This window comes from Dendrobates tinctorius, unplaced genomic scaffold (assembly GCF_039654945.1).
Source record: "Dendrobates tinctorius isolate UK_male_01 unplaced genomic scaffold, ASM3965494v1 ptg000276l, whole genome shotgun sequence".
Classification (NCBI taxonomy): Eukaryota; Metazoa; Chordata; class Amphibia; order Anura; family Dendrobatidae; genus Dendrobates; species Dendrobates tinctorius.
This window is the reverse complement of record NW_027361943.1, coordinates 4,587,178-4,613,322: the sequence shown is the minus strand read 5'-3', so window position 1 is coordinate 4,613,322 and position 26,145 is coordinate 4,587,178. Positions and strand designations below refer to the sequence as shown.

The window sequence follows — 26,145 nt, the reverse complement described above, 5'->3', positions numbered from 1 at the left end:
GGATGCTGGTGTTCCTGAGTTGTGCTGTGGACTCTGAGATTCCTGCACTGAGCTGTGTGCAGCAGCGAGTGCTCTGGGGAGACTCTGCTGAGGAGCTGTGCTCAGCGGTTTACTGTGAGGACTGATCCTGGGCTCGTCTGCACTGAGGTGGGGAGACCATGGGAATAAATGTTATTGAGGCACCCAGGGGGCTGTGTGAGGAGGTATGGGGTACGCAGAGGTGGGGAGACCATGGGAATAAATGTTATTGAGGCATCCAGGGGGATGTGTGAGGAGGTATGGGGTACGCAGAGGTGAGGAGACCATGGGAATAAATGTTATTGAGGCACCCAGGGGGCTGTGTGAGGAGGTATGGGGTACGCAGAGGTGGGGAGACCATGGGAATAAATGTTATTGAGGCATCCAGGGGGCTGTGTGAGGAGGTATGTGGTACACAAAGGTGGGGAGACCATGTGAATAAATGTTATTGAGGCATCCAGGGGGCTGTGTGAGGAGGTATGGGGTGCACAGAGGTGGGGAGACCATGTGAATAAATGTTACTGAGGCATCCAGGGGGCTGTGTGAGGAGGTATGGGGTACGCAGAGGTGGGGAGACCATGTGAATCAATGTTGTAGAGGCATCCAGGGGGCTGTGTGAGGAGGTATGGGCTATGCAGAGGTGGGGAGACCATGTGAATAAATGTTGAGGCATTCGGGGAGCTGTGTGAGGAGGTATGGGGTACGCAGAGGTGGGGAGACCATGTGAATAAATGTTGAGGCATTCAGGGGGCTGTGTGAGGAGGTATGGGGTACGCAGAGGTGAGGAGACCATGTGAATAAATGTTGTTGAGGCATCCAGGGGGCTGTGTGAGGAGGTATGTGGTACACAAAGGTGGGGAGACCATGTGAATAAATGTTATTGAGGCATCCAGGGGGCTGTGTGAGGAGGTATGGGGTGCACAGAGGTGGGGAGACCATGTGAATAAATGTTATTGAGGCATCCAGGGGGCTGTGTGAGGAGGTATGGGGTACGCAGAGGTGGGGAGACCATGTGAATAAATGTAGAGGCATCCAGGGGGTTGTGTGAGGAGGTATGGGGTACGCAGAGGTGGGGAGACCATGTGAATAAATGTTATTGAGGCATCCAGGGGGCTGTGTGAGGAGGTATGGGGTACACAGAGGTGGGGAGACCATGTGAATAAATGTTATTGAGGCACCCAGGGGGCTATGTGAGGAGGTATGGGGTACACAGAGGTGGGGAGACCATGTGAATAAATGTTATTGAGGCACCCAGGGGGCTGTGTGAGGAGGTATGGGGTACGCAGAGGTGGGGAGACCATGGGAATAAATGTTATTGAGGCACCCAGGGGCTGTGTGAGGAGGCATGGGGTACGCAGAGGTAGGGAGACCATGGGAATAAATGTTGAGGCATCCAGGGGGCTGTGTGAGGAGGTATGGGGTACGCAGTGGTGGGGAGACCATGGGAATAAATGTTGAGGCATTCAGGGGGCTGTGTGAGGAGGTATGGGGTACACAGAGGTGGAGAGACCATGGGAATAAATGTTATTGAGGCATTCAGGGGGCTGTGTGAGGAGGTATGGGGTACACAGAGGTGGGGAGACCATGTGAATAAATGTTGAGGCATCCAGGGGGCTGTGTGAGGGGGTATGGGCTATGCAGAGGTGGGGAGACCATGTGAATAAATATTATAGAGGCATCCAGGGGGCTGTGTGAGGAGGTATGGGGTACGCAGAGGTGGGGAGACCATGTGAATGAATGTTGTTGAGGCATCCAGGGGGCTGTGTGAGGAGGTATGTGGTACACAAAGGTGGGGAGACCATGTGAATAAATGTTATTGAGGCATCCAGGGGGCTGTGTGAGGAGGTATGGGGTGCACAGAGGTGGGGAGACCATGTGAATAAATGTTACTGAGGCATCCAGGGGGCTGTGTGAGGAGGTATGGGGTACGCAGAGGTGGGGAGACCATGTGAATCAATGTTGTAGAGGCATCCAGGGGGCTGTGTGAGGAGGTATGGGCTATGCAGAGGTGGGGAGACCATGTGATTAAATGTTGAGGCATTCGGGGAGCTGTGTGAGGAGGTATGGGGTACGCAGAGGTGGGGAGACCATGTGAATAAATGTTGAGGCATTCAGGGGGCTGTGTGAGGAGGTATGGGGTACGCAGAGGTGAGGAGACCATGTGAATAAATGTTGTTGAGGCATCCAGGGGGCTGTGTGAGGAGGTATGTGGTACACAAAGGTGGGGAGACCATGTGAATAAATGTTATTGAGGCATCCAGGGGGCTGTGTGAGGAGGTATGGGGTGCACAGAGGTGGGGAGACCATGTGAATAAATGTTATTGAGGCATCCAGGGGGCTGTGTGAGGAGGTATGGGGTACGCAGAGGTGGGGAGACCATGTGAATAAATGTAGAGGCATCCAGGGGGTTGTGTGAGGAGGTATGGGGTACGCAGAGGTGGGGAGACCATGTGAATAAATGTTATTGAGGCATCCAGGGGGCTGTGTGAGGAGGTATGGGGTACACAGAGGTGGGGAGACCATGTGAATAAATGTTATCGAGGCATCCAGGGGGTTGTGTGAGGAGGTATGGGGTACGCAGAGGTGGGGAGACCATGTGAATAAATGTTGTAGAGGCATCCAGGGGGCTGTGTGAGGAGGTATGGGGTACGCAGAGGTGGGGAGACCATGTGAATAAATGTAGAGGCATCCAGGGGGCTGTGTGAGGAGGTATGGGGTACAGAGGTGAGGTGACCATGTGAATGAATTTGGAGGCACCCAGGGGGCTGTGTGAGGAGGTATGGGGCACGCAGAGGTGGGGAGACCATGTGAATAAATGTTTTAGAGGCATCCAGGGGGCTGTGTGAGGAGGTATGGGGTACACACTGGTGGGGAGACCATGTGAATAAATGTTATTGAGGCATCCAGGGGGCTGTGTGAGGAGGTATGAAGTACACAGAGGTGAGGTGACCATGTGAATGAATTTGGAGGCATCCAGGGGGCTGTGTGAGGAGGTATGGGGTACGCAGATGTGGGGAGACCATGTGAATAAATGTTATTGAGGCATCCAGGGGGCTGTGTGAGGAGGTATGGGGTACGCAGAGGTGGGGAGACCATGTGAATAAATGTTATTGAGGCATCCAGGGGGCTGTGTGAGGAGGTATGAGGTACGCAGAGATGGGGAGACCATGTGAATAAATGTTATTGAGGCATCCAGGGGGCTGTGTGAGGAGGTATGGGGTATGCAGAGGTGGGGAGACCATGTGAATAAATGTTGTAGAGGCATCCAGGGGGCTGTGTGAGGAGGTATGGGGTACGCAGAGGTGGGTAGACCATGTGAATGAATGTTGTTGAGGCATCCAGGGGGCTGTGTGAGGAGGTAAGGGGTACACAGAGGTGGGGAGACCATGTGAATAAATGTTATTGAGGTATCCAGGGGGCTGTGTGAGGAGGTATGGGGTACGCAGAGGTGGGGAGACCATGTGAATAAATGTTGAGGCATTCAGGGGGCTGTGTGAGGAGGTATGGGGTACGCAGAGGTGGGGAGACCATGTGAATAAATGTTATTGAGGCATCCAGGGGGCTGTGTGAGGGGGTATGGGCTATGCAGAGGTGGGGAGACCATGTGAATAAATATTATAGAGGCATCCAGGGGGCTGTGTGAGGAGGTATGGGGTACGCATAGGTGGGGAGACCATGTGAATGAATGTTGTTCAGGCATCCAGGGGGCTGTGTGAGGAGGTATGGGGTGCACAGAGGTGGGGAGACCATGTGAATAAATGTTATTGAGGCATCCAGGGGGCTGTGTGAGGAGGTATGGGGTATGCAGAGGTGGGGAGACCATGTGAATAAATGTAGAGGCATCCAGGGGGTTGTGTGAGGAGGTATGGGGTACACAGAGGTGAGGTGACCATGTGAATGAATTTGGAGGCACCCAGGGGGCTGTGTGAGGAGGTATGGGGTACGCAGAGGTGGGGAGACCATGTGAATAAATGTTATTGAGGCATCCAGGGGGCTGTGTGAGGAGGTATGGGGTACGCAGAGGTGGGGAGACCATGTGAATAAATGTTGTAGAGGCATCCAGGGGGCTGTGTGAGGAGGTATGGGTTACACACAGGTGGGGAGACCATGTGAATAAATGTTGTAGAGGCATCCAGGGGGCTGTGTGAGGAGGTATGGGGTACGCAGAGGTGGGGAGACCATGTGAATAAATGTTATTGAGGCATCCAGGGGGCTGTGAGAGGAGGTATGGGGTACGCAGAGGTGGGGAGACCATGTGAATGAATGTTGTTGAGGCATTCAGGGGGCTGTGTGAGGAGGTATGGGGTATGCAGAGGTGAGGAGACCATGTGAATGAATGTTGTTGAGGCATTCAGGGGGCTGTGTGAGGAGGTATGGGGTATGCAGAGGTGAGGAGACCATGTGAATGAATGTTGTTGAGGCATTCAGGGGGCTGTGTGAGGAGGTATGGGGTACGCATAGGTGGGCAGACCATGTGAATAAATGTTGTAGAGGCATCCAGGGGGCTGTGTGAGGAGGTATGGGGTACACACAGGTGGGGAGACCATGTGAATAAATGTTATTGAGGCACCCAGGGGGCTGTGTGAGGAGGTATGGGGTACGCAGAGGTGAGGAGACCATGTGAATAAATGTTGAGGCATTCAGGGGGCTGTGTGAGGAGGTATGGGGTACGCAGAGGTGGGGAGACCATGTGAATAAATGTTGTTGAGGCATCCAGGGGGCTGTGTGAGGAAGTATGTGGTACACAAAGGTGGGGAGACCATGTGAATAAATGTTATTGAGGCATCCAGGGGGCTGTGTGAGGAGGTATGGGGTGCACAGAGGTGGGGAGACCATGTGAATAAATGTTATTGAGGCATCCAGGGGGCTGTGTGAGGAGGTATGGGGTACGCAGAGGTGGGGAGACCATGTGAATAAATGTAGAGGCATCCAGGGGGTTGTGTGAGGAGGTATGGGGTACGCAGAGGTGGGGAGACCATGTGAATAAATGTTATTGAGGCATCCAGGGGGCTGTGTGAGGAGGTATGGGGTACACAGAGGTGGGGAGACCATGTGAATAAATGTTATCGAGGCATCCAGGGGGTTGTGTGAGGAGGTATGGGGTACGCAGAGGTGGGGAGACCATGTGAATAAATGTTGTAGAGGCATCCAGGGGGCTGTGTGAGGAGGTATGGGGTACGCAGAGGTGGGGAGACCATGTGAATAAATGTAGAGGCATCCAGGGGGCTGTGTGAGGAGGTATGGGGTACAGAGGTGAGGTGACCATGTGAATGAATTTGGAGGCACCCAGGGGGCTGTGTGAGGAGGTATGGGGCACCCAGGGGGCTGTGTGAGGAGGTATGGGGCACGCAGAGGTGGGGAGACCATGTGAATAAATGTTTTAGAGGCATCCAGGGGGCTGTGTGAGGAGGTATGGGGTACACACTGGTGGGGAGACCATGTGAATAAATGTTATTGAGGCATCCAGGGGGCTGTGTGAGGAGGTATGAAGTACACAGAGGTGAGGTGACCATGTGAATGAATTTGGAGGCATCCAGGGGGCTGTGTGAGGAGGTATGGGGTACGCAGATGTGGGGAGACCATGTGAATAAATGTTATTGAGGCATCCAGGGGGCTGTGTGAGGAGGTATGGGGTACGCAGAGGTGGGGAGACCATGTGAATAAATGTTATTGAGGCATCCAGGGGGCTGTGTGAGGAGGTATGAGGTACGCAGAGATGGGGAGACCATGTGAATAAATGTTATTGAGGCATCCAGGGGGCTGTGTGAGGAGGTATGGGGTACGCAGAGGTGGGGAGACCATGTGAATAAATGTTGTAGAGGCATCCAGGGGGCTGTGTGAGGAGGTATGGGGTACGCAGAGGTGGGTAGACCATGTGAATGAATGTTGTTGAGGCATCCAGGGGGCTGTGTGAGGAGGTAAGGGGTACACAGAGGTGGGGAGACCATGTGAATAAATGTTATTGAGGTATCCAGGGGGCTGTGTGAGGAGGTATGGGGTACGCAGAGGTGGGGAGACCATGTGAATGTTGAGGCATTCAGGGGGCTGTGTGAGGAGGTATGGGGTACGCAGAGGTGGGGAGACCATGTGAATAAATGTTATTGAGGCATCCAGGGGGCTGTGTGAGGAGGTATGGGGTGCACAGAGGTGGGGAGACCATGTGAATAAATGTTATTGAGGCATCCAGGGGGCTGTGTGAGGAGGTATGGGGTATGCAGAGGTGGGGAGACCATGTGAATAAATGTAGAGGCATCCAGGGGGTTGTGTGAGGAGGTATGGGGTACACAGAGGTGAGGTGACCATGTGAATGAATTTGGAGGCACCCAGGGGGCTGTGTGAGGAGGTATGGGGTACGCAGAGGTGGGGAGACCATGTGAATAAATGTTATTGAGGCATCCAGGGGGCTGTGTGAGGAGGTATGGGGTACGCAGAGGTGGGGAGACCATGTGAATAAATGTTGTAGAGGCATCCAGGGGGCTGTGTGAGGAGGTATGGGTTACACACAGGTGGGGAGACCATGTGAATAAATGTTGTAGAGGCATCCAGGGGGCTGTGTGAGGAGGTATGGGGTATGCAGAGGTGGGGAGACCATGTGAATAAATGTTATTGAGGCATCCAGGGGGCTGTGAGAGGAGGTATGGGGTACGCAGAGGTGGGGAGACCATGTGAATGAATGTTGTTGAGGCATTCAGGGGGCTGTGTGAGGAGGTATGGGGTATGCAGAGGTGAGGAGACCATGTGAATGAATGTTGTTGAGGCATTCAGGGGGCTGTGTGAGGAGGTATGGGGTATGCAGAGGTGAGGAGACCATGTGAATGAATGTTGTTGAGGCATTCAGGGGGCTGTGTGAGGAGGTATGGGGTACGCAGAGGTGGGCAGACCATGTGAATAAATGTTGTAGAGGCATCCAGGGGGCTGTGTGAGGAGGTATGGGGTACACACAGGTGGGGAGACCATGTGAATAAATGTTATTGAGGCACCCAGGGGGCTGTGTGAGGAAGTATGAGGTACGAAGAGATGGGGAGACCATGTGAATAAATGTTATTGAGGCATCCAGGGGGCTGTGTGAGGAGGTATGGGGGTATGCAGAGATGGGGAGACCATGTGAATAAATGTTGAGGCACCCAGGGGGCTGTGTGAGGAGGTATGGGGTATGCAGAGGTGGGGAGACCATGTGAATGAATGTTGTTGCTTTCAGGGGGCTATGTGAGGAGGTATGGGGTACGCAAAGGTGGGCAGACCATGTGAATAAATGTTGTAGAGGCATCCAGGGGGCTGTGTGAGGAGGTATGCAGAGGTGGGGAGACCATGTGAATAAATGTTATTGAGGCATCCAGGGGGCTGTGTGAGGAGGTATGGGGTATGCAGAGATGGGGAGACCATGTGAATAAACGTTATTGAGGCACCCAGGGGGCTGTATGAGGAGGTATGGGGGTATGCAGAGATGGGGAGACCATGTGAATAAATGTTATTGAGGCACCCAGGGGGCTGTGTGAGGAGGTATGGGGTATGAAGAGGTGGGGAGACCATGTGAATGAATGTTGTTGAGGCTTTCAGGGGGCTGTGTGAGGAGGTATGGGGTACGCAGAGGTGGGCAGACAATGTGAATAAATGTTATTGAAGCATCCAGGGGGCTATGTGGGGAGGTATGGGGTACGCAGAGGTGGGCAGACCATGTGAATAAATGTAGAGGCATCCAGGGGGCTGTGTGAGGAGGTATGAGGTATGCAGAGGTGGGGAGACCATGTGAATAAATGTTATTGAGGCATCCAGGGGGCTGTGTGAGGAGGTATGAGGTATGCAGAGGTGGAGAGACCATGTGAATAAATGTTATTGAGGCACCCAGGGGGCTGTGTGAGGAGGTATGGGGTACGCAGAGGTGGGGAGACCATGTGAATAAATGTTGTAGAGACATCCAGGGGGCTGTGTGAGGAGGTATGGGCTACGCAGAGGTGGGGAGACCATGTGAATAAATGTTATTGAGGCATCCAGGGGGCTGTGTGAGGAGGTATGGGGTACGCAGAGGTGGAGAGACCATGTGAATGAATGTTGTTGAGGCATTCAGGGGGCTTTGTGAGGAGGTATGGGGTATGCAGAGGTGGGGAGACCATGTGAATGAATGTTGTTGAGGCATTCAGGGGGCTGTGTGAGGAGGTATGGGGTATGCAGAGGTGGGGAGACCATGTGAATGAATGTTGTTGAGGCATTCAGGGGGCTGTGTGAGGAGGTATGGGGGAGACCATGTGAATGAATGTTGTTGCTTTCAGGGGGCTGTGTGAGGAGGTATGAGGTATGCAGAGGTGGAGAGACCATGTGAATAAATGTTATTGAGGCACCCAGGGGGCTGTGTGAGGAGGTATGGGGTACGCAGAGGTGGGGAGACCATGTGAATAAATGTTGTAGAGGCATCCAGGGGACTGTGTGAGGAGGTATGGGGTACGCAGAGGTGGGGAGAACATGTGAATAAATGTAGAGGCATCCAGGGGGCTGTGTGAGGAGGTATGGGGTACGCAGAGGTGGGGAGACCATGTGAATAAATGTTATTGAGGCATCCAGGGGGCTGTGTGAGGAGGTATGGGGTACGCAGAGGTGGGGAGACCTTGTGAATGAATGTTGTTGAGGCATTCAGGGGGCTGTGTGAGGAGGTATGGGGTATGCAGAGGTGGGGAGACCATGTGAATGAATGTTGAGGCATTCAGGGGGCTGTGTGAGGAGGTATGGGGTACGTAGAGGTGGGGAGACCATGTGAATAAATGTTGTAGAGGCATCCAGGGGGCTGTGTGAGGAGGTATGGGGTACACACAGGTGGGGAGACCATGTGAATAAATGTTATTGAGGCATCCAGGGGGTTGTGTGAGGAGGTATGAGGTACGCAGAGATGGGGAGACCATGTGAATAAATGTTATTGAGGCATCCAGGGGGCTGTGTAAGGAGGTAAGGGGTACGCAGAGGTGGACAGACCATGTGAATAAATGTTATAGAGGCATCCAGGGGGCTGTGTGAGGAGTTATGGGGTACGCAGAGATGGGTAGACCATGTGAATAAATGTTATTGCATCCAGGGGGCTGTGAGAGGAGGTATGGGGTATGCAGAGGTGGGGAGACCATGTGAATGAATGTTGTTGAGGCATTCAGTGGGCTGTGTGAGGAGGTATGGGGTACGCATAGGTGGGCAGACCATGTGAATAAATGTTGTAGAGGCATCCAGGGGGCTGTTTGAGGAGGTATGGGGTACGCAGAGGTGGGGAGACCATGTGAATAAATGTTATTGCGGCACCCAGGGGGCTGTGTGAGGAGGTATGGGGTACGCAGAGGTGGGGAGACCATGTGAATAAATGTTGTAGAGGCATCCAGGGGACTGTGTGAGGAGGTATGGGGTACGCAGAGGTGGGGAGAACATGTGAATAAATGTAGAGGCATCCAGGGGGCTGTGTGAGGAGGTATGGGGTACGCAGAGGTGGGGAGACCTTGTGAATGAATGTTGTTGAGGCATTCAGGGGGCTGTGTGAGGAGGTATGGGGTATGCAGAGGTGGGGAGACCATGGGAATAAATGTTATTGAGGCATCCAGGGGGCTGTGTGAGGAGGTATGGGGTACGCAGAGGTGGGGAGACCATGTGAATGAATGTTGTTGAGGCATTCAGGGGGCTGTGTGAGGAGGTATGGGGTATGCAGAGGTGGGGAGACCATGTGAATGAATGTTGAGGCATTCAGGGGGCTGTGTGAGGAGGTATGGGGTACGTAGAGGTGGGCAGACCATGTGAATAAATGTTGTAGAGGCATCCAGGGGGCTGTGTGAGGAGGTATGGGGTACACACAGGTGGGGAGACCATGTGAATAAATGTTATTGAGGCATCCAGGGGGTTGTGTGAGGAGGTATGAGGTACGCAGAGATGGGGAGACCATGTGAATAAATGTTATTGAGGCATCCAGGGGGCTGTGTAAGGAGGTATGGGGTACGCAGAGGTGGACAGACCATGTGAATAAATGTTATAGAGGCATCCAGGGGGCTGTGTGAGGAGGTATGGGGTACGCAGAGATGGGTAGACCATGTGAATAAATGTTATTGCATCCAGGGGGCTGTGAGAGGAGGTATGGGGTACGCAGAGGTGGGGAGACCATGTGAATGAATGTTATTGCATCCAGGGGGCTGTGAGAGGAGGTATGGGGTATGCAGAGGTGGGGAGACCATGTGAATGAATGTTGTTGAGGCATTCAGTGGGCTGTGTGAGGAGGTATGGGGTACGCATAGGTGGGCAGACCATGTGAATAAATGTTGTAGAGGCATCCAGGGGGCTGTTTGAGGAGGTATGGGGTACGCAGAGGTGGGGAGACCATGTGAATAAATGTTATTGCGGCACCCAGGGGGCTGTGTGAGGAGGTATGGGGTACGCAGAGGTGGGGAGACCATGTGAATGAATGTTGTGGCATTCAGGGGGCTGTGTGAGGAGGTATGGGGTACGCAGAGGTGGGCAGACCATGTGAATAAATGTTATTGAGGCATCCAGGGGGCTGTGTGAGGAGGTATGGGGTATGCAGAGATGGGGAGACCATGTGAATAAATGTTATTGAGGCACCCAGGGGGCTGTGTGAGGAGGTATGGGGGTATGCAGAGATGGGGAGACCATGTGAATAAATGTTATTGAGGCACCCAGGGGGCTGTGTGAGGAGGTATGGGGTATGCAGAGGTGGGGAGACCATGTGAATGAATGTTGAGGCACCCAGGGGGCTGTGTGAGGAGGTATGGGGTACGCAGAGGTGGGGAGACCATGTGAATAAATGTAGAGGCATCCAGGGGGCTGTGTGAGGAGGTATGGGGTACACAGAGATGAGGTAACCATGTGAATGAATTTGGAGGCACCCAGTGGGCTGTGTGAGGAGGTATGGGGTACGCAGAGGTGGGGAGACCATGTGAATAAATGTTATTGAGGCATCCAGGGGGCTGTGTGAGGAGGTATGGGGTACGCAGAGGTGGGGAGACCATGTGAATAAATGTTGTAGAGGCATCCAGGGGGCTGTGTGAGGAGGTATGGGGTACACACAGGTGGGGAGACCATGTGAATAAATGTTATTGAGGCATCCAGGGGGCTGTGTGAGGAGGTATGGGGTACGCAGAGGTGGGGAGATCATGTGAATAAATGTTATTGAGGCATCCAGGGGGCTGTGTGAGGAGGTATGGGGTACGCAGAGGTGGGGAGATCATGTGAATAAATGTTATTGAGGCATCCAGGGGGCTGTGAGAGGAGGTGTGAGGTACGCAGAGATGGGGAGACCATGTGAATAAATGTTATTTAGGCATCCAGGGGGCTGTGTGAGGAGGTATGGGGTACGCAGAGGTGGGGAGACCATGTGAATGAATGTTGTTGAGGCATTCAGGGGGCTGTATGAGGAGGTATGGGGTATGCAGAGGTGAGGAGACCATGTGAATGAATGTTGTTGAGGCATTCAGGGGGCTGTGTGAGGAGGTATGGGGTACGCAAAGGTGGGCAGACCATGTGAATAAATGTTATTGAGGCACCCAGGGGGCTGTGTGAGGAGGTATGAGGTACGCAGAGATGGGGAGACCATGTGAATAAATGTTATTGAGGCATCCAGGGGGCTGTGTGAGGAGGTATAGGGTACGCAGAGGTGGGCAGACCATGTGAATAAATGTTGTAGAGGCATCCAGGGGGCTGTGTGAGGAGGTATTGGGTACACACAGGTGGGGAGACCATGTGAATAAATGTTATTGAGGCATCCAGGGGGTTGTGTGAGGAGGTATGAGGTACGCAGAGATGGGGAGACCATGTGAATAAATGTTATTGAGGCATCCAGGGGGCTGTGTAAGGAGGTATGGGGTACGCAGAGGTGGACAGACCATGTGAATAAATGTTATAGAGGCATCCAGGGGGCTGTGTGAGGAGGTATGGGGTACGCAGAGATGGGTAGACCATGTGAATAAATGTTATTGCATCCAGGGGGCTGTGAGAGGAGGTATGGGGTATGCAGAGGTGGGGAGACCATGTGAATGAATGTTGTTGAGGCATTCAGTGGGCTGTGTGAGGAGGTATGGGGTACGCATAGGTGGGCAGACCATGTGAATAAATGTTGTAGAGGCATCCAGGGGGCTGTTTGAGGAGGTATGGGGTACGCAGAGGTGGGGAGACCATGTGAATAAATGTTATTGCGGCACCCAGGGGGCTGTGTGAGGAGGTATGGGGTACGCAGAGGTGGGGAGACCATGTGAATGAATGTTGTGGCATTCAGGGGGCTGTGTGAGGAGGTATGGGGTACGCAGAGGTGGGCAGACCATGTGAATAAATGTTATTGAGGCATCCAGGGGGCTGTGTGAGGAGGTATGGGGTATGCAGAGATGGGGAGACCATGTGAATAAATGTTATTGAGGCACCCAGGGGGCTGTGTGAGGAGGTATGGGGGTATGCAGAGATGGGGAGACCATGTGAATAAATGTTATTGAGGCACCCAGGGGGCTGTGTGAGGAGGTATGGGGTATGCAGAGGTGGGGAGACCATGTGAATGAATGTTGAGGCACCCAGGGGGCTGTGTGAGGAGGTATGGGGTACGCAGAGGTGGGGAGACCATGTGAATAAATGTAGAGGCATCCAGGGGGCTGCGTGAGGAGGTATGGGGTACACAGAGATGAGGTAACCATGTGAATGAATTTGGAGGCACCCAGGGGGCTGTGTGAGGAGGTATGGGGTACGCAGAGGTGGGGAGACCATGTGAATAAATGTTATTGAGGCATCCAGGGGGCTGTGTGAGGAGGTATGGGGTACGCAGAGGTGGGGAGACCATGTGAATAAATGTTGTAGAGGCATCCAGGGGGCTGTGTGAGGAGGTATGGGGTACGCAGAGGTGGGGAGATCATTTGAATAAATGTTATTGAGGCATCCAGGGGGCTGTGTGAGGAGGTATGGGGTACGCAGAGGTGGGGAGATCATGTGAATAAATGTTATTGAGGCATCCAGGGGGCTGTGAGAGGAGGTATGAGGTACGCAGAGATGGGGAGACCATGTGAATAAATGTTATTTAGGCATCCAGGGGGCTGTGTGAGGAGGTATGGGGTACGCAGAGGTGGGGAGACCATGTGAATGAATGTTGTTGAGGCATTCAGGGGGCTGTATGAGGAGGTATGGGGTATGCAGAGGTGAGGAGACCATGTGAATGAATGTTGTTGAGGCATTCAGGGGGCTGTCTGAGGAGGTATGGGGTACGCAAAGGTGGGCAGACCATGTGAATAAATGTTATTGAGGCACCCAGGGGGCTGTGTGAGGAGGTATGAGGTACGCAGAGATGGGGAGACCATGTGAATAAATGTTATTGAGGCATCCAGGGGGCTGTGTGAGGAGGTATAGGGTACGCAGAGGTGGGCAGACCATGTGAATAAATGTTGTAGAGGCATCCAGGGGGCTGTGTGAGGAGGTATTGGGTACACACAGGTGGGGAGACCATGTGACTAAATGTTATTGAGGCACCCAGGGGGCTGTGTGAGGAGGTATGGGGTACGCAGAGGTGGGGAGACCATGTGAATAAATGTTATTGAGGCACCCAGGGGGCTGTGTTAGGAGGTATGGGGTACGCAGAGGTGGGGAGACAATGTGAATGAATGTTGTAGAGGCATCCAGGGGGCTGTGAGGAGGTATGGGGTACGCAGAGGTGGGGAGACCATGTGAATGAATGTTGTGGCATTCAGGGGGCTGTGTGAGGAGGTATGGGGTATGCAGAGGTGGGGAGACCATGTGAATGAATGTTGAGGCATTCAGGGGGCTGTGAGAGGAGGTATGGGGTACGCAGAGGTGGGCAGACCATGTGAATAAATGTTATTGAGGCATCCAGGGGGCTGTGTGAGGAGGTATGAGGTATGCAGAGGTGGGGAGACCATGTGAATAAATGTTATTGAGGCATCCAGGGGGCTGTGTGAGGAGGTATGCAGAGGTGGAGAGACCATGTGAATAAATGTTATTGAGGCACCCAGTGGGCTGTGTGAGGAGGTATGGGGTACGCAGAGGTGGGGAAACCATGTGAATAAATGTTGTAGAGGCATCCAGGGGACTGTGTGAGGAGGTATGGGGTACGCAGAGGTGAGGTGACCATGTGAATGAATTTGGAGGCACCCAGGGGGCTGTGTGAGGAGGTATGGGGTACGCAGAGGTGGGGAGACCATGTGAATGAATGTTGTTGAGGCATTCAGGGGGCTGTGTGAGGAGGTATGGGGTATGCGGAGGTGGGGAGACCATGTGAATGAATGTTGTTGAGGCATTCAAGGGGCTGTGTGAGGAGGTATGGGGCACGCAGAGATGGGCAGACCATGTGAATAAATGTTGTAGAGGCATCCAGGGGGCTGTGTGAGGAGGTATGGGGTACACACAGGTGGGGAGACCATGTGAATAAATGTTATTGAGGCATCCAGGGGGCTGTGTGAGGAGGTATGAGGTACGCAGAGATGGGGAGACCATGTGAATAAATGTTATTGAGGCATCCAGGGGGCTGTGTGAGGAGGTATGGGGTACGCAGAGGTGGGCAGACAATGTGAATAAATGTTGTAGAGGCATCCAGGGGGCTGTGTGAGGAGGTATGGGGTACGCAGAGGTGGGCAGACCATGTGAATAAATGTTGTAGAGGCATCCAGGGGGCTGTGTGAGGAGGTATGGGGTATGCAGAGGTGGGGAGACCATGTGAATAAATGTTATTGAGGCATCCAGGGGGCTGTGTGAGGAGGTATGAGGTATGCAGAGATGGAGAGACCATGTGAATAAATGTTATTGAGGCATCCAGGGGGCTGTGTGAGGAGGTATGGGGTACGCAGAGGTGGGGAGACCATGTGAATGAATGTTGTTGAGGCATTCAGGGGGCTGTGTGAGGAGGTATGGGGTATGCAGAGGTGGGGAGACCATGTGAATGAATGTTGTTGAGGCATTCAGGGGGCTGTGTGAGGAGGTATGGGGTACGCAGAGGTGGGGTGACCATGTGAATAAATGTTATTGAGGCATCCAGGGGGCTGTGTGTTGAGGTATGGGGTACGCAGAGGTGGGGAGACCATGTGAATAAATGTTGCTGAGGCATCCAGGGTGCTGTGTGAGGTGGTATGGGGTATGCAGAGGTGGGGAGACCATGTGAATAAATGTTATTGAGGCATCCAGGGGGCTGTTTGAGGAGGTATGGGGTACGCAGAGGTGGGGAGACTATGTGAATAAATATTATTGAGGCATCCAGGGGGCTGTGTGAGGAGGTATGGGGTACGCAGAGGTGGGGAGGCCATGTGAATAAATGTAGAGGCATCCAGGGGGCTGTGTGAGGAGGTATGGGGTACGCAGAGGTGGGGAGACCATGTGAATAAATGTTGAGGCATCCAGGGGGCTGTGTGAGGAGGTATGGGGTACGCAGAGGTGGGGAGCCCATGTGAATAAATGTTGAGGCATCCAGGGGGCTGTGTGACGAGTTATGGGGCACACAGAGGTGGGGAGACCATGTGAATAAATGTTGAGGCATCCAGGGGGCTGTGTGAGGAGGTATGGGGTATGCAGAGGTGGAGAGACCATGTGAATAAATGTTGTTGAGGTATCCAGGGGGCTGTGTGAGGAGGTATGGGGTATGCAGAGGTGGAGAGACCATGTGAATAAATGTTGTTGAGGCATCCAGGGGGCTGTGTGAGGAGGTATGGGGTATGCAGAGGTGGAGAGACCATGTGAATAAATGTTGTTGAGGCATCCAGGGGGCTGTGTGAGGAGGTATGGGGTACGCACAGGTGAAGAGACCATGTGAATGAATTTGGGGACTGTGTGAGGAGGTATGGGGTACGCAGAGGTGGGGAGATCATGTGAATGAATTTGAAGGCATCCAGGGCGCTGTGTGAGGAGGTGTGGGGAGACCATGTGAATGAATTTGGAGGCATCCAGGGGGCTGTGTGGGGAGACCATGTGAATGAATTTGGAGGCATCCAGGGGGCTGTGTGAGGAGGCATGGGGTACGCAGAGGTGAGGAGACCATGTGAATGTATTTGGAGGCATCCAGGGGGCTGTGTGAGGAGGTATGGGGTACGCAGAGGTGGGGAGACCATGTGAATGAATTTGGAGGCATCCAGGGGGCTGTGTTAGGAGGTATGGGGTACGCAGAGGTGGGGAGACCATGTGAATAAATGTTGAGGCATCCAGGGGGCTGTGTGAGGAGGTATGGGGTACGCAGAGGTGGGGAGACCATGTGAATGAATTTGGAGGCATCCAGGGGGCTGTGTGAGGAGGTATGGGGTACGCAGAGGTGGGGAGACCATGTGAATGAATTTGGAGGCACACAGGGGGCTGTGTGAGGAGGTATGGGGTACGCAGAGGTGGGGAGACCATGTGAATGAATTTGGAGGCATGCAGGGGGCTGTGTGAGTAGGCATGGGTACGCAGAGGTGGGGAGACCATGTGAATATATTTGGAGGCATCCAGGGGGGGGTGTGAGGGGGGGGTATATGTAGAGGGGCATCCAGGGGGCTGTTTAAGGGGGCATGTGGTATGCAGAGGTGGGGAGACCACGTGAATAAATGTTGTGGCATCCAGGGGGCCTTGTTGAGGGGGCATGCAGACGTGGGGAGACCATCGGAATAAATGTTGTAGAGGCATCCAGGTGGCCGTGTGAGGGGGCATGGGGTATGCAGAGTTGGGGAGACCAAGGAAATAAATGTTAAAGCATCCAGGGGGCTGTGTGAGGGGGCATGGGGTATGTAGAGGTGCTGTGTGAGGGGGTATGGGGTATGCAGAGGTGGGGAGACCATAGGAATTAATGTTGAGGCATCCAGGGGGCTGTGTGAGGAGGCGTGGGGTATGCAGAGGGGCATCGAGGGGGCTGGTGTGTGGGGGAATATGCAGAGGGGCATCCAGAGGGCTGTGTGAGGGGGGGCATGGAGTATGCAGAGGGGCATCCAGAGGGCTGTTGTGAGAGGGCATGGGAAATGTAGAGGGGCATCCAGGGGGGCTGTTGTGAGGAGGCAATGGGAATGTAGAGGCATCCAGGGGACTGGTGTGAGGAGGCATAGGGTATGTAGAAGTGCATCCAGGGGTTGGCTGGTGTGAATGGGGCGTGGGATATGTACAGGGGCATCCAGGAGGCTGTGTGTCTGGTGTGAGGAGGCATGGGGTATGTAGATGACCATCAAGGGGGCTGGTGTGAGGGGGGCATGGGGTATGTAGATGGTAAATGCTAGACTGTATGGGCTCCTTCCAGGTGTGATGTCATTTCTGTCACTTGTGGGCTTCTATTTTAGCAAGGCGTGAAGCATCACGCCGTTACCTTGCAAATCACCATGGCACATAGAGGTTAGTGTTTCAGGGTGAAAAACGTGTGACCCTCTTTTGGTTTTAGGGTGAAAAACCTGCTACCCTGTGGTGGAGTTTTGGGGGTGACCCGCAAAAACGTGCGACCCTGTCGTGGAATTTGGGGGTGAGGGTTTTGGGGGTGACCAGCGTGTTCTGTTTTAGCAAGTTGCAGCACGCTATTACTATAGGTGATGGGGTTTTGGGGGACCCATGTGGTGGCACTTGGGGATGATCTGCTATTGGGGGGATCCCTGTTGCGTGGTGACCTGCTGCTGGCTATTGGGGAGGACCACTGTGGTGGGGCGACCTGCTGCTGGCTATTGGGGGACCCTTATGGTGGGGTTTGGGGGAGGCGACCTGCTGCTTACTGGGTGTACCCCTTTTAGTGGGGGGTGACCTGCTGCTGGCTATTAGGGGGACCCCCTGTGGTTGGATTTGAGGGCGATCTGCTGCTGGCTATTGAGGGGACGGGGACCCCTGTGGTGGGATTTGAGGGAGGCCTGCTGCTGGTTATTGGGGCCCCTGTGGTGGGATTTGGGGATGACCTGCTTGTGTTTGGGGGGGGCCTCCTGCTGCTGGTTATTGGGGTACCCCTTTTAGTGGGGGCAACCTGCTTGTGTTGCGGTGGGGGGGCTGTGGTGGGGTTTGGGAGGGACCTGCTGCTTGCGGAGGGACCCATTTTAGTGTGGGGCAACCTGCTGCTGGCTATTGGAGGACTTCTGTGGTGGGGTTTGTGGGCGACCTGCTGCTGGCCACCCCTAGACCCTTGTGGTGGGATTTGGGGGTGACCTGCTCTCGGGGGGTACCCCTTTTAGTGGGGGGGCGACCTGCTTGTGGTGGGGTTTGGGGGGGTGACCTGCTGCTAGCTATTGAGGGTCACCTGTGTGTGGGATTTGGGGGTGACCTGCTGGCTATTGGGGGACCCCTGTGGTGGGATTTGGGGGTGCCCTGCTCAATGGGGACCCATTTTAGTGGGGGGTGGCCTGCTTGTGGTGGGGTTTGGGGGGTGATCTGGGTGGATGAATGCATGCTTTTGGAGTCTTGTTGGGCCCTGGGAGAGGGTTAATACATGCTTGTGGGGTCTGGTTGGGCCCAGGGGGGAGATAATGCGCACTTTCGGGGTCTGGGTGGGTTTATGCATGCTTGCGGGGTCTGGTTGGCCCCAGGGGGTTAATGCATGCTTGTGAGGTCTGATTGGGCCCCGGGGTTTAATGCACGTTTGCGGGGTCTGGTTGGGCCCTATGGGGGAGATAATGCACACTTGTGGGGTCTGGTTGGCCTCGGCGGGGGTTAATGCACGCTTGCAGGGTCTGGTTGGGCCCTGGGGTTAATGCATGCTTGCGGGGTCTGGTTGGGCCCCGGAGGGGGAAGAGTTAATGCACGCTTGCTGGGTCTGGTTTATGCTGGGGGGGGTGGACGTCCGATGGGGCTTTATTCTGGGGGGGTGGAAGTCCGATGGGGAGTTATGCTTGGGGAGGGTGGAAGTCCGATGGGGTTTTATGCTTGGGAAGGGTGGAAGTCCGATGGGGCTTTATGCTTGGGGAGGGTGGAAGTCCGATGGGGCTTTATGCTTGGGGAGGGTGGAAGTCCGATGGGGCTTTATGCTTGGGGAGGGTGGAAGTCCGATGGGGCTTTATGCTTGGGGAGGGTGGAAGTCCGATGGGGCTTTATGCTTGGGGAGGGTGGAAGTCCGATGGGGCTTTATGCTTGGGGAGGGTGGAAGTCCGATGGGGCTTTATGCTTGGGGAGGGTGGAAGTCCGATGGGGCTTTATGCTTGGGGAGGGTGGAAGTCCGATGGGGCTTTATGCTTGGGGAGGGTGGAAGTCCGATGGGGCTTTATGCTTGGGGAGGGTGGAAGTCCGATGGGGCTTTATGCTTGGGGAGGGTGGAAGTCCGATGGGGCTTTATGCTTGGGGAGGGTGGAAGTCCGATGGGGCTTTATGCTTGGGGAGGGTGGAAGTCCGATGGGGCTTTATGCTTGGGGAGGGTGGAAGTCCGATGGGGCTTTATGCTTGGGGAGGGTGGAAGTCCGATGGGGCTTTATGCTTGGGGAGGGTGGAAGTCCGATGGGGCTTTATGCTTGGGGAGGGTGGAAGTCCGATGGGGCTTTATGCTTGGGGAGGGTGGAAGTCCGATGGGGCTTTATGCTTGGGGAGGGTGGAAGTCCGATGGGGCTTTATGCTTGGGGAGGGTGGAAGTCCTATGGGGCTTTATGCTTGGGGAGGGTGGAAGTCCTATGGGGGCTTAATGCTGGGGAGAGTGGATGTCCAGTGAGGGTTTATTCTTGGGGAGGGTGGAAGTCCGATGGGGCTTTATGCTGGGTGGAGTGGATGTCCAGTGAGGGTTAATGCTGGGGGGAGTGGATGTCCGATGGGGTTTATTCTTGGGTGGGGGGTGGCGTCTGATGGGAATAATGCTTGGGGGGTGGGGTGGACGTCCTATGGGGGTTTTTGAGTTTATGCTTGGCGTCGGTAGACGTTCGATGGGGTTGATGAAGCGTTGAGGCGTCCAATTGGGGGATTTGTTTGGAGGCAGTTTGATGGGATGTACATTTGGGGTCAGGGGGCAGCATGGGGATTTACGCTTGGGGAGGGAATGTCTGGTGTGCTTTGTTGGGTTTATATTGTGGGGTCCACTGATTAGTGTCAGGTTGAGGTTTATGATTGGGGGAGCGGTGTTATGTTGTGTGGCCCTCTGTTGTCAACTCATTTTCTGGTTTACCTCTGGTGAGGGTGGTGGAGCTGGCTGTGTTGACAGAGGAGTCGTGAGTTCTCCATCCGGGCTTCCTCTGGTGGTGACAGTAGGTAATGAAGCTGATCTAAATGGCAGAGACCTGCCACCTGAGGAGGACGACTGTGAGTGGACATCAGGAGTCTGACTGGATTTAAGACAGCCGACTCCCTAATTTTGTGCTGGTGATTTTTCCTGCCCTGAGGTTCTGGTTTCCAGTTCTGTTCCTGCCTTCTCAAGCTAAGTGTGCTCTGCTATTTTTTCACATAAGATTTGGTCTGGTTTACTCAGTTTTTGTGGTCAGCCAGCCCCTGCTGGGGCTGTGCTGAATTTCCATTCTTATGTCTCTGTTTATGCCAGTTTGCTTTTTTGTCCCTGATCAGATTGGTCTCTTTTTGCTCTGTCTTCAGAATATACCAGAGTGCTGATATAGGGAATTGAAGTCTAGCGACTTCAGGGTTTTTGTTATCAGAAAGTGTTGGACATTTTTTGGCAGGGTTTTTTGTGGGTGATTGCAGACAGCGTCTTTCCTTTCCTGTCCTTTCTAGTTAGTGTAGGCCCCATCGTTTGCTCAGCCTATTTTTCTATCTGTGTTTGTGTTTTCATCTTGTCTCACTGACAATACATGTTTGGGGGCTGTCAATTGCTTTGGGGTCTGCTCTGGGGCAGTTTAGATTTCCCCTTTTCTTGCTTTAGGCTTATTTAGTTCTCCGGCTGTGACGAGGCATCTAGGATCATCGTAGGTACGCTCCATGGCTACTGCTAGTTCTGTGGATAGGATCAGGGGTCTGCAATCCGCTTAGTTACCAACCTCTCTGGTTTTCTGTGGCTTAGCTTGTTTTTCCTCCTCGGTGACTCATTCATAACAGCCCTCTGGTTGGTGTGGGGGGTTATGCTGTGTGGCCCTCTGGTTGGTGTGGGGGGGGGGGGGGGCTAATGCTTCATTGGGGTACACAAAACATGGGTGTATGCTGCTTATGCTATGCAAAGTAAAAAATGTAGGTCCCCCCAGAGGAGGGTACACCACCAACTGGCACAAAGCTAATCCGTTTTACCTTAGTGTCAGTAGGAGGCAGACATGGGTCCGGACCGCCCAGGCCAGTTTCTGCCTTAGGTTTTTTTTTATTAATGAGTTTCTTTTTTCTTTCAGATACATCTTTTGAGGGCGACAGAGTGAAATTGTCACTCTGCTCTCCCACCTAGAATTGTCACTATCGTATCATCTGTGGTCTACAAGGCAAGGCCCTAACAGATCAAGTGTTTGGTGTTTGTTCCACGGAGGACTGTCCTTGCCACTAATCCCCGACCCTCTTGCCCCCAGAGCCAGATAGAGTTGGAAAGAAAGACAAATCGGTTACCTGCCAGCCACCCGAAAGTCTGCATCCTGGATTTTCCAAGGCCATATTCATCACCGGTCTGCAAAGACGGCTTTGGGATCTTCAGGACAGATATATCCTACCAACCAGTGAGGGGGCTCCGTTTAAAAAAAGGAAGGGACAGGACAAATATGTTGCAGGTTTCCCCTGAGCAATATGGATGTCTCCTGGGGAAGCATTGCTATTCATGTGGCCTCTACGTTTTTCAGAGGCTCCTGCGACCCTGCTCTTAGGAAAAAAAAAAAAAAAAAATCTAGGCTCTGGTCTGGGCCTTCTCTGTTGGCCGGGCCACAATGCCAGTGCCCTGAACAATCACGCACGCCGACTTTCTAGTGCTCCCTGCTCTGCACTTATCTAGGTAAGAGTACTTTGCTTCTGGAACATAGGACTAAACTCCGCCTCCCAAGAGATGTACAGTTCAATTTTGGTTGTTTTGGAAATATTCTGTCCAAAAAAGCAACAGACGGGCCAACTGTCTGACCTGCCAGGAAAAGACAAGACGTTCCTTCAGGCCAACCCCCTCCTGGCATCCACAAACCCACCAGCCCTGGTCTGCTAGGCCTGGATCTAGCAGACTCTCTTCGGCATGATGGGGCGTTCCCACCTTGGATGTTTCTCGGGCTGCCGTCTCCTTTACTATTCAAGTCAGGTATTATGATCTCTGGTCCGGGACACCGAAACCTCAGACACCAAAAGCAGGCCTGGGGGGGGGGGCAGAGCTGCAGACCCTCCCAACAGTCCTGCCTCCATGCACCAACAGCATATTACAGTTTTACAATACATAAATGCTTAAAATGAAACAAGCGAAGGCATAAAGTTTTCAATGCAAAAAAATGCACTTTTATACATAATGTCAAAATGTTATTTATCCAATATTTCTATGTCTGTGATTTCAGTGAATGTAAATAAAACATTGCTGTGGTTAAGTCTCCATGTTGCATTTTTAGCCTTTCATTTCATGCATAGGGCAGGACAAGCTGCTTAGCCCCTTTAGTGACGGGCCCAATTTTTTAACCCCTTCCCGACCCATGATGCCTACGTAGGCGTCATGAAAAGTCGTGCCAAAACGCCCCCGTAGGCGTCATGCTATAAATAGCGCTCCTGCGGGTCGGGTGACCGGGGTCAATGAAAAGTCACCCGACCCGTACACAAAGGACCCTTTATGCTTCACCACAGGGGGGGTGACTTAGCCCTCACGTGGCTACGATCGCTCTGATTGGCTGTTTCAGTTTCAACAGCCAAATCAAAGCAATAGTAATATTTCATCAATGAAATTTGATGAAATATTACAATCCAGCCATGGCCGATGCTGCAGTAGCATTGGACATGGATGGAGACACTAACTTAACCCCCCCACACACCGGCTGGCGGGGCAATTGGCCCCCACCATGGACTGACAGCAGCGATGGGCCGCTGCTGTCACGATCTGCCCCCCTCCCCTTCCCTCTGATCACCCTCCCCGGTACCTGTCACGTCCGGCTCCTGGTGTCCCGCCGTCCCTCCTGCATGGGAGCCACCATCTTTGCAAATGGCGGGCACATGCACAGTACGATTGTAATATTTCACCAATTTGGTGAAATATTACAATCGGTCCTTGGCCGATGCTGCAATATCATCGGCCATGGCTGGAGACAGCAATCAGACTCCTCACCCACCAACTGATGGCGCCGATCGGCTGCCGCCACCGACTGACGGCAGCAATCAGACGCCGCAGTCATCATCAGGTCCCCTTCCCTCCGCTCCCCCCAGCCTTCTGCTCCCCCCCCCACCGACCCCGGTACCTCCTGGCTGTCCCGGTGTCGTGCGTCATGGCCGCCGCCATCTTGGAAAATGGCGGGCGCATGTGCAGTGCGCCGGCTTCAGATTCATTCATTTATATCACTGTGAGAAACAATCACAGTGATCAAAATGAAAATAAACCCTCCCTTTATCACCCCCATAGGTAGGGACATATAATAAAATAAAGAAAATATTTTTATTTTTCCATTAGGGTTGGAATGAGGGTTAGGGTTGGAATGAGGGTTAGTGGTGGGTTGGGATTAGGGTTAGGCTTGTAGTTAGGGTTAGTTGGGATTAGGGGTGTGTTGAGGTTAGGGTTATGATTAGGGGTGTGTTGGGGTTAGGGTTGGAGTTAGAATTGAGGGGTTTACACTGTTTAGGCACATCAGGGGGTCTCCAAACGCGACATGGCGCCACGATTTATTCCAGCCAATTTTGCGTTTAAAAAGTCAAACCGTGCTCCCTCCATTCCGAGCCCCGATGTGCGCCCAAACAGTGGTTTACCCCCACATATGGGGTATCGGCGTACTCAGGAAAAATTGCACAACAACTTTTGGGGTCTAATTTCTCCTGTTAGCCTCACTGGTGTGCATGGTGTTTGCTATAAGAAACTTTTAAGAACCACCATATTTTTAAGTTGTCCAATAAAGCTTTGTAAATTGCGGCCGCCTCCATCTCAAGCTGGATCACTTTTTTTTTTTTTTTCTCTTGCTCCAAACTGGTTTATGACCACATATGTGGTATCGGTGTACAGTCATGGCCAAAAGTTGAGAATGACACAAATATTAATTTTTACAAAGTCTACTGCTTCATTTTTTCTAATGGCAATTTGCATATACTCCAGAATGTTATAAAGACTGATCAGCTTAACAGCAATTACTTGCAAAGTCAATATTTGCCTAGAAAATGAACTTTATCCCCCAAAACACATTTCAACATCATTGCAGCCCTGCCTTAAAAGGACCAGCTAACATAGTTTCAGTGATTGCTCCATTAACACAGGTGTGGGTGTTGATGAGGACAGGGCTGGAGATCAATCTGTCATGGTTAAGTAAGAATGACACCACTGGACACTTTAAAAGGAGGCTGGTGCTTGGCATCATTGTTTCTCTTCTGTTAACCATGGTTATCTCTAAAGAAACACGTGCAGTCATCATTGCACTGCACAAAAATGGCCTAACAGGGAACAGTATCGCAGCTAGAAAGATTGCACCTCAGTCAATCTATCGCATCATCAAGAACTTCAAGGAGAGAGGTTCCCTTGTTGCCAAAAAGGCTCCAGGGTGCCCAAGAAAGACCAGCAAGTGCCAGGACCGTCTCTTAGAAGTGTTTCAGCTGCGGGATCGGGCTACAAGCAGTGCAGAGCTTGCTCAGGAATGGCAGCAGGCAGGTGTGAGTGCATCTGCACGCACTGTGAGGCGGAGACTCTTGGAGCAAGGCCTGGTCTCAAGGAGGGCAGCAAAGAAGCCACTTCTGTCCAGGAAAAACATCATGGACAGACTGATATTCTGCAAGAGGTACAGGGAGTGGACTGCTGAGGACTGGGGTAAAGTCATTTTCTCTGATGAATCCCCTTTTCGATTGTTTGGGACATCTGGAAAACGGCTTATTCGGAGAAGACCAGGTGAGCGCTACCACCAGTCTTGTCTCATGCCAACTGTCAAGCATCCTGAAACCATTCATGTGTGGGGTTGCTTCTCAGCCAAGGGAATGGGCGCTCTCTCAGTCTTGCCTAAAAACACAGCCATGAATAAAGAATGGTACCAGAATGTCCTCCAAGAGCAACTCCCAACCGTCCCAGAGCAGTTTGGCGATCAACAATGCCTTTTTCAACATGATGGAGCACCTTGCCATAAAGCAAAGGTGATAACTAAATGGCTCAGGGAACAAAACATAGAGATTTTGGGACCATGGCCTGGAAACTCCTCAGATCTTAATCCCATTGAGAACTTGTGGTCAATCATCAAGAGACTGGTGGACAAACAAAAACCTTCAAATTCAGACAAAATAAAAGCATTGATTTTGCAAGAATGGACTGCTATCAGTCAGGATTTGATCCAGAAGTTGATTGAGAGCATGCCAGGGAGAATTGCTGAGGTCCTGAAGAAAAAGGGTCAACACTGCAAATATTGACTTGCTGCATTAACTCACTCTAACTGTCAATATAACCTTTTGCTACTCATAATATGATTGCAATTATATTTCTGTATGTGATAAAAGCATCTGACAAACACATAAAAACCAGAGGCCAGCAGATCATGTGAAAATATAATATTTGTGTCATTCTCAAAACTTTTGCCCATGACTGTACTCAGAAGAAATTGCCCAACAAATTTTAGGATCCATTTTATCCCATTACCCATATGAAAATGATGCTAAAAGAAAATTTTTGTTGGAAAAATTAAAATGTCCATTTTTTCCTTCCATGTTGCTTTAGTCCCTGTGAAGTACCTGAAGGGTTAGTAATCTTCTTGAATGTAGCTTGAGGGGTGCAGTTTTTAGAATGGTGTCACTTTTGGGTATTTTCTGCCATATAGACCTCTCAGTGACTTCAAATGTGAGGTGGTCCCTAAAAGAAAATGGCTTTGTAAATTTTGTTGTAAAAATGAGAAATCGCTGGTCAACTTTTAACCCTTATAACTTCCTAAGAAAAAAAAAATTTTGTTTCCAAAATTGTGCTGATGTAAAGTAGACACGTGGGAAATGTTATTTATTAACTATTTTGTGTCACATAACTCTGGTTTAACAGAATAAAAATTCAAAGTTTAAAAATTGTGAAATTTTCAAAATTTTCGCCAAATTTCCATTTTTTCCACAAATAAACGCAAAAATTATCGACCTCAATTTACCACTAACATGAAGCCCAATATGTCACGAAAAAAACAATCTCAGAATCGCTAGGATGCGTTGAAGCATTCCTGAGTTATTACCTCATAAAGGGACACT

At 52.1% G+C, this 26,145-nt stretch overlaps 1 long non-coding RNA gene across 1 annotated transcript; it reads left to right on the top strand.

The window, feature by feature from the left end:
- The first annotated feature begins 8 nt into the window (after positions 1-8).
- On the top strand, positions 9-22,351 carry LOC141072569 (uncharacterized). The gene is made up of 2 exons (XR_012226702.1): positions 9-147; positions 21,195-22,351. It is a non-coding gene; the product is annotated as an uncharacterized lncRNA (long non-coding RNA).
- The last annotated feature ends 3,794 nt before the right edge of the window (positions 22,352-26,145 follow it).